Genomic DNA, 8,701 nt, shown 5'->3' with positions numbered 1-8,701 from the left:
CCTAAAGATCCGTGCCTCTTTTGAGGATGATCAGTAAGGATGTTTTGTTAATCTTGTAGTGCTCTATCCATCCATGTATTTGTTTGCAATTATGGAACACGCTGGCTTGAGTCAATCGAGCTCTACTTTTGCTACTTTGTGAATCTGGGCAGATTGTCAACTTGTTTGCAATTTTTCCGATGATGTTGTAGTTGATCCATGCATGCTATGTTATTGTTCTTGCCATGTCTAGCTTGCATTTTGTGTATTATTGATGGGTGTATGCTTAGCTTATCATGACTTGCTCCGTATTGAGTGCATCGAGCTCATAAACATGCCTACTTGATATCTGTTTCAGCATGCTCCAGTTTTCTCTAAGTCTGTGATCTGATTATGTTTTTGCCATGTTCACATGCTTGCAATTGTATTTTCTGATCCCTTTTGGCTCAAGGTCACCTAAGGGACTTTTGTTAAGCTCTTTGAGTAGCTCCATGCCATGCTTTACTTTGCCATGTTCAGGTCCTGTAGCATGTAGTTTTGTTGCTCCGAAGAGTGCTACCTGATCTGAAATTCCAGACAAGTGTTAATTTCACTAAGTCTGAGATCTGTTTGCCATATGCATTTTTGCCATGCCTGTTTGAACCTGTTAATGGATGAATTGGCCGTAGCTCAGTGCTAGACTTTTGTTAAACATCTTGTATGTATCCCTGCCATGTATTTTGTTGTCATGTTTGGGTGCTATAGCATGTTCATATCGTTGCATTTAGATGGCCACTTGCTGTAAATTGCATACCGGTGTCATATTTTAATTGCTTGCCATTTCCAAACCGTAACTCCGATCCAGCATTCTTTATATCGTTTTCAAGCAATTTCATCTCATCTTTCCAGTGGCACACTTGGATTTCCAATTTGAGTCCAAGTTCATGCATCCCTTGTCAAATCTTGCATATGCATCCCGCATCGCATCCCGCATAGCATATCATCCTTACATCATATTGTTTGATCCTTGCACGTGGTTGATTGTGTCCCTGTTGCTTGTTTGTCTTGTTTGGGTAGATCCGGGAGACGAGTTCGCTAACGAGGAGCCCGTTGAGTTTGCTTTCAAGGATCCAGTCAACTCTGACAACTTTGCAGGCAAGATGATCATACCCTCGAAATCACTACTATCTTTGCTATGCTAGATTGCTCGCTCTTTTGCTATGCCAATGCTACGATGCCTACCACTTGCTTTCAAGCCTCCCAAATTGCCATGTCAAACCTCTAACCCACCATGTCCTAGCAAACCGTTGATTGGCTATGTTACCACTTTGCTCAGCCCCTCTTATAGCGTTGCTAGTTGCAGGTGAAGATTGGAGGCCGTTCCTTGTTGGAACATTTATTTTACTTGTTGGGATATCATTATATTATCTTGTTATCTTAATGCATCTATATACTTGGTTAAGGGTGGAAGGCTCGGCCTCTCGCCTAGTGTTTTGTTCCACTCTTGCCGCCCTAGTTTCCGTCATATAGGTGTTATGTTCGCGGATTTTTGCGTTCCTTACGCGGTTGGGTTATAATGGGAACCCCTTGATAGTTCGCCTTGATTAAAGCTTTTCCAGCAATGCCCAACCTTGGTTTTACCTTTTTCCACCTAGCCTCTTTTCCCTTGGGTTTCCCGAGCCCGAGGGTCATCTTATTTAACCCCCCCGGGCCAGTGCTCCTCTGAGTGTTGGTCCGAACCAGGCAGCCTGCGGGGCCACCTCGGGGAAACTCGAGGATTGGTTTTACTCGTAGCTTGAACTATCTGAGTGTGCCCTGGGAACGAGATATGTGCAGCTCCTATCGGGATTTGTCGTCACATTCGGGCGGTGTTGCTGGTCTTTTTTTAACCTGTCGAAGTGTCTTGAAGAACCGAGATACCGAGTCTGATCGAAACGTCTCGGGAGGAGGTCTATTCCTTCTTTGACCGTGAGAGCTTGTCATGGGCTAAGTTGGTACTCCCCTGCAGGGATTTGAACTTTCGAAAGCCATGCCCGCGGTTATGGGCAGATGGGAATTTGTTAATGTCCGGTTGTAGATAACTTGAACCTTAATTTAATTAAAATGAATCAACTGAGTGTGTTGCCGTGATGGCCTCTTCTCGGCGGAGTCCGGGAAGTGGACACGGTGTTGGAGTAATGCTTGCGCAGGTTGTTCTCTAGTTTCTCGCTCGCGCTTTGCCTCCTCTTCTCGCTCTCTTTTGCGAACAGGTTAGCCACCATATTTTCTAGTCGCTTGCTGCAGCTCCTCATATAATTACCTTGCCTTACCTATAAGCTTAAATAGTCTTGATCGCGAGGGTGCGAGATTGCTGAGTCCCTGTGGCTCACAGATTACTATTACACTAGATGCAGGGCCTGATGATTCCGCTCCAGGAGACGCGCTTGAGCTCAAGTGGGAGTTCGACGAAGACTCTCAATGTTACTATGTTTCTTTTCCTGATGATCAGTAGTGGTGCCCAGTTGGGGGTGATCGGGAACGTGTCGCTTGTTGGGTTATCTTTTATTTTGGCGCCGTAGTCGGGCCATGAGTGTTTGATTGATGTAATGTTATTTATGTACTTGATTGACGTGGCGAGTGTAAGCCAACTATGTTATCTCCCCTTTTATTACATCTATATTACATGGGATGTTGTGAAGATTGCCTAACTTGCGACATATGCCTTCAATGTGATTATGCCTTTAAGTCGTGCCTCGACACGTGGGAGATATAGTCGCATCGAGGGTGTTACATGTTGGTAATCAGAGCCTTCCCCGACCTTAGGAGCCCCATTGCTTGATCGTTTTTAGCGGCCGAGTTGTGTCTAGTAAAATGTTTTGAGTCATTTAGGAATTATATATCGGAGAGTTTAGGAATTCTTTTTACTTCCCAGTCTCCTCATCGCTCTGGTAAGGCATCCTGACGTAGAGTTTTGACTCTTCTCTTCTCAAATTTCACTAAAAAAATTTAGGATCACGCGGGTATCTTGGAATCGTTCCGATGGTTTTATGACGAGAACATTGTCTTGGTGCCTCCTGTCAGGGGTTTTGTGGAAGTGTCCCGGGGAGTTGAGCTTTGAGGTGTTGTCGTCATAATGTTATCTTTGCAGTTCTGGAATACCTGAGTTTAGTACACCGACATTGAAAATCTCTTTTATGTAGTTCGTTGGTGAGATAACCTCGACGCCACCCAGTACTGGGGCGGGAGTTCGGGAGTATCGCCATAACTTGTATAACGGATGTTTTTCGAAGGTTGAGGTAGATGGTTTCCGAAGTTTCTCTTGGTTATGTGTTGAAGGATGGATACAGCTGGATGTAGGATTTGCTAGTTTGGGTGAGATATTATGCTTCCCCTGTATCCCCAACACCTGATTGCATAACCGGAAAGGTTCGGGAGTTTCATAGGTGGGAATTCTAGTAGCTCTAGTTCTTATTCCACGGACATTGGTTTGCGATTGGGATTTCTTACCGATCATTCGTTCTCGATCCGTACCTTGTTAATTTATTTCTCTACCTAAATTCTACGTGGCTTCTCAATTTATGGAGATGTGACCATTTCAAGAGGAACGCATTCGTTCATTTTGTTCGGATGTGAAGACGATATGTTGCAATTTTCATTCCGTTGGATTCAGCTTCAATATTTGTCTATCAATGTGCTAATGGATGTCAACCTCTTCAGGATGGCTCCTCCAACGCGCACGACTCCGAATCCTAATCCGCCACCACCTCCACCTCCTCCGGAGGCATGGCAAGCTGTGATGGCCGCAACCAATGCAAACACACAGTTGATCATGCAAATTCTTCAAGAGCGCAATCAAGGCAACCAAGGGAACCAAGGCAACAATCAGAATCACTTTGCTACACTCAACCAGTTCCTTGCTAATGGGCCAAAGACTTTCAGCAATTGTGTTGAGGCAACCGATGCTAACGATTGGCTTGTGGATCTGTGCAAGCATTTCGAGTGCAGTAACGTCAGGCCTGAGGACTTTGTCAAGTTCGCTTCCTTCCAACTCAAAGATCAAGCTGCAGAATGGTTCCAGCAGTACAAGGATTCCAGAGGTGGACGTGTTATTACCTGGGATGAATTCCGTCAAGATTTTCGAGCTCATCATATCCCTCAGAGCGTGGTTGAAAGCAAGCGTGGGGAATTCCGCAACCTGAAGCAAGGCTCTTTGTCTGTCTATGACTACAACAAGTTGTTTCAGAAGCTCGCCCGCTTTGCTAAGCAGGACGTACCTGATGAGAAGAGCATGATATACCAGTTCAGGGGTGGTCTCAGAGAAGAAATTCAGCTAGCTCTTGTTCTCTTTGTGCCCTTGAGGTACGATGAGTTCTACAACATGGCTTGAAGCAAGAGGCCGCTCAGTTGAGGTGTGATGCTTCCAAGAAGCGAGTCAGAGATGTTACTCCTTCCTCTACTCAAGTGGCCAAGCAGCAGAAGTATTGGCTTCCTCCTCCTCCGTTCCGTCAGCCGTATCAGCAGAAGAGCAAAGGTGGCAATGGATCTTCCCACCCACCCAACCCTGGCTTTCAGAACAAGACTTCGTCTCAAGCTCCAAGATCGAGTGCTCCGTATCACCGTCCGCTTTCAGAGGTCACGTGCAACAAGTGCCAACAAAAGGGTCACTATGCCAACAAATGTCTCAATCAAAGGCGTCTTCCTCCTCCTCCTCCTCCTGTCAGATCGGCAAGTACAGCTGTGGTCAAGCATAACACCAAGCACGCTAAGGTCAATTTGCTGAATGCAGCTCAGGCAGAGGATTCGTCAGATGTCATCATGGGTAACCTTCCTGTTAATGATATTCCCGCAAGAGTTCTTTTTGACACTAGTGCATCGCATTGTTTCATGTCAAAGCCATTTTTTACCAAGCATGAGTTTGTTTCGTCTCATTTGAGTAAACAAATGGATATCGTCTCTCCTAGCAAACGTTTGAGTGCAAGTCTGGAGGTGCCAGATGTTACTATCACCTTGGGCGACTACAAGTTTCTTTCTTCTCCGATGGTTCTTGGCAACTCGGATATTGATCTTATTCTCGGAATAGATTGGCTTTCTAAGCACAAGGCTCAGCTTGATTGTGCAGCCAGGCAGATTCAATTGACTCATTCGTCTGAGGATGTAATTGTCTTCGCCGCTCATGATGATACCATCCGTCTGTTTTCTCTCAATGAGAAGGGTGAACTCGATGCCATCTCCCAAATTCCAGTCGTTTGCGAATATCAAGACGTCTTTCCAGAAGAGCTTCCAGGAATGCCTCTGCACCGGTCAGTTGAATTCGTTATTGATCTTGAGCCTGGCACGAAACCTGTGTGCAAACATCCTTACAAGCTCGGACCTGAAGAGTTGAAGGAGCTGAAGAAGCAACTCGATATTCAAGAGAAAATGGGTCTCATCCGGCCTAGTTCTTCTCCATGGGGTTGTGGTGTTCTTTTTGTGAAGAAGAAGGATGGGATGGACCGACTTTGTGTTGATTACCGTACATTGAACAAGAAGACCATCAAGAACAAATACCCACTTCCCAACATCAATGAGCTGTTCGAACAACTCAAAGGTGCCCAAGTATTCTCCAAGCTTGATCTCCATATGGGTTATCATCAGATTCGAATCCGTGAGCAAGATATTCCCAAGACGGCTTTCAGGACAAGCTATGGTTCATATGAATACACTGTCATGTCTTTTGGCCTCGTCAACGCTCCTCCGACTTTCTCTCGCATGATGAACTTCATCTTCAACGCCTACACCAATGACTTCGTTTTGGTCTATCTCGACGACATTCTGGTTTTCTCGAAGAACAAGGAAGATCATGCCAAGCACTTGCATTTGGTACTCGATAAGCTTAGAGAACATCAGTTCTACGCCAAGTTCTCCAAGTGCGAATTTTGGCTCGATGAGGTTCTTTATCTTGGTCATATCATCTCTGCCAAGGGCATTGCCGTGAATCCTGAGAAGGTGTCTGCAATTGTGAATTGGGAACCTCCTCAGAACGTGAAGCAACTCCGTAGCTTCCTCGGTCTCGCAAGCTATTGCCGAAGATTCGTTGAAAACTTTTCTAAGATCGCGAAGCCTCTCTCAAATCTTCTCCAGAAGCACGTCAAGTACGTTTGGTCTCCGGAGTGTGACATTACTTTCAACACTTTGAAAGAGAAATTGATCACTGCTCCAGTTCTGACTCCGCCTGATGAATCCAAGCCGTATGAGGTCTTTTGTGATGCCTCTCTCCAAGGTCTTGGCGCAGTGTTGATGCAAGAGAAGCAAGTTGTTGCTTATACCTCTCGCCAGTTGAAGCCCAATGAGAAGAACTACCCCACTCATGATCTCGAGTTGGCGGTAGTTGTGCATGCTCTTTTGACTTGGAGACATCTCTTATTGGGAAGAAAAGTGGACATTTTCACTGATCACAAGAGTCTCAAGTACATCTTCACTCAGCCTAATCTCAACCTCAGGCAAACTCGATGGGTCGAAATGATTCAAGAGTATAATCCGAGTATCGAGTATACTCTAGGCAAGGCCAATGTGATTGCTGACGCATTGAGCAGGAAGGCTTACTGCAACAGTCTGATTCTCAAGCCTTATCAACCCGAGCTTTGCGAAGCTTTCCGCAAACTTAATCTGCAAGTTGTTCCCCAAGGTTTCCTCGCCAACCTTCAAGTCTCTCCTACCTTAGAAGACCAGATTCGCCTAGCCCAGCTTCTTGATGCTATGGTGAAAAAGGTGAAGATTGGGATTGCCAAGAGTCAACCCAAGTATAAGTGCTACCGCCTTGATGACAAGGATACTCTCTTCTTCGAGGATCGTATTGTTGTACCCAAAGGAGACCTCCGTAAAGTGATCATGAACGAGGCTCACAATTCTCTCCTCTCCATCCACCCTGGGAGCACGAAGATGTATCAGGACCTCAAACAGACTTATTGGTGGACTCGAATGAAGCGCGAGATTGCTCAATTCGTAAATGAGTGTGATGTCTGCAGAAGAGTGAAGGCAGAACATCAAAGGCCAGTTGGTCTCCTCCAACCTCTTGCCATTCCAGAATGGAAGTTTGACCACATTGAAATGGACTTCGTGACTGGGTTTCCAAAGTCCAAGCGTGGCAATGATGCTATATTCGTTGTCATCGACAAACTCACTAAAGTGGCTCACTTTCTGCCTATCAAAGAGTCGATCACTACAGCTCAATTAGCGGAACTCTATACCTCTCGAATTGTCTCTCTCCATGGTATTCCACAAGTGATCTCTTCAGACCGTGGCAACATCTTTACATCCAAGTTTTGGGATTCTTTTCAGAAGGCCATGGGCACCAACATCCTCTTCAGCACAGCTTTCCATCCTCAAACTAGCGGTCAAGTCGAGCGTGTCAACCAGATTCTTGAAGATATGCTCAGGGCTTGTGTGATCTCCTTTGGCATGAAGTGGGAGGATTGTCTTCCTTATGCTGAATTCTCCTACAACAACAGTTTTCAAGCAAGTTCGGGCAAGGCCCCATTTGAAATTCTATATGGCTGGAAGTGCCTTACCCCTCTCAACTGGTCTGAAACCGGTGAACGTCAGCTTTTCGGTAATGACTTAATCATAGAGGCAGAGGAAATGTGCAAAGTCATTCGTGATAACCTCAAAGCAGCCCAATCCCGTCAGAAGAGCTACTATGATAGTAAGCACTGTGATTTGGCTTTCGAGATCGGAGAACATGTTTACCTCCGCGTCTCTCCTATGAAACGTACTCGTTGCTTCGGTATCAAAGGGAAGCTTGCCCCCAGATACGTGGGACCTTTCAAGATTGTCAGCAAGAGAGGCGATCTCCCCTATCAACTCGAGCTTCATTCAAACTTTGCAAATGTTCATGACGTGTTCCATGTCTCTCAGCTTCGAAAGTGCTTCAAGACTCCTGAGCGCACCGTCAACTTCGAAGACATTGAGCTCCAAGCAGATCTCTCTTATCGTGAGCACCCAGTTGCTATTCTTGAAGAGACTGAACGCAAGACTCGCAACAAGTCAATCAAATTTCTCAAAGTCAACTGGTCACACCATTCCGACCGTGAAGCTACCTGGGAACACGAGGATCACCTCTGTTCTGAGTACTCGGCGTTCTTTCAATCCTAGATCTCGGGACGAGATCCTTTCGTAGTGGTGGAGTGTTGTAACACCCCGGATGTAACTTTCCCAATTTGTACTCCAACTCTTGCCGTTTTCGGCGTTAAGTTATTTTATTTCCTCGGGTTCGGGTTTTTGTCTCCGTGTGTTGTTATCTTTGTCATGCATCTCATATCATGTCATCATGTGCATTCCATTTACATACATGTTCGTCTCATGCATTCGAGCATTTTCCCCGTTGTCCGTTTTGCATTCCGGCACTTCGTTCTCCTCCGGTGGTCATTTCTAGCTTTCTTTCGTGTGTGGGGATTAAACATTTCCGGATTGGACCGAGACTTGCCAAGCGGCCTTGGTTTACTACCGGTAGACCGCCTGTCAAGTTTCGTATCATTTGGACTTCGTTTGATACTCCAACGGTTAACCGAGGGACCGAAAAGGCCTCGTGTGTGTTGCAGCCCAACACCCCTCCAATTTGGCCCAAAGCCCACCTAAGCCTTCTCCATCATCTAGAGCGTTCGATCACGATCGCGTGGCCGAAAACCGCACCTCATTTGGACTCTCCTAGCTCCCTCTATGCCTATAAATAGTTCCTCCTCGAAAATCTCGGATCCCCTCCCCGAAACCCTAGTCTCTTTCGTCTCGC

The sequence above is a fragment of the Triticum urartu genome, chromosome 7A (assembly GCF_056163025.1).
Source record: "Triticum urartu cultivar PI428250 chromosome 7A, HENAU_Tu73, whole genome shotgun sequence".
Taxonomy (NCBI): Eukaryota; Viridiplantae; Streptophyta; class Magnoliopsida; order Poales; family Poaceae; genus Triticum; species Triticum urartu.
This window is presented reverse-complemented; position numbering follows the sequence as displayed.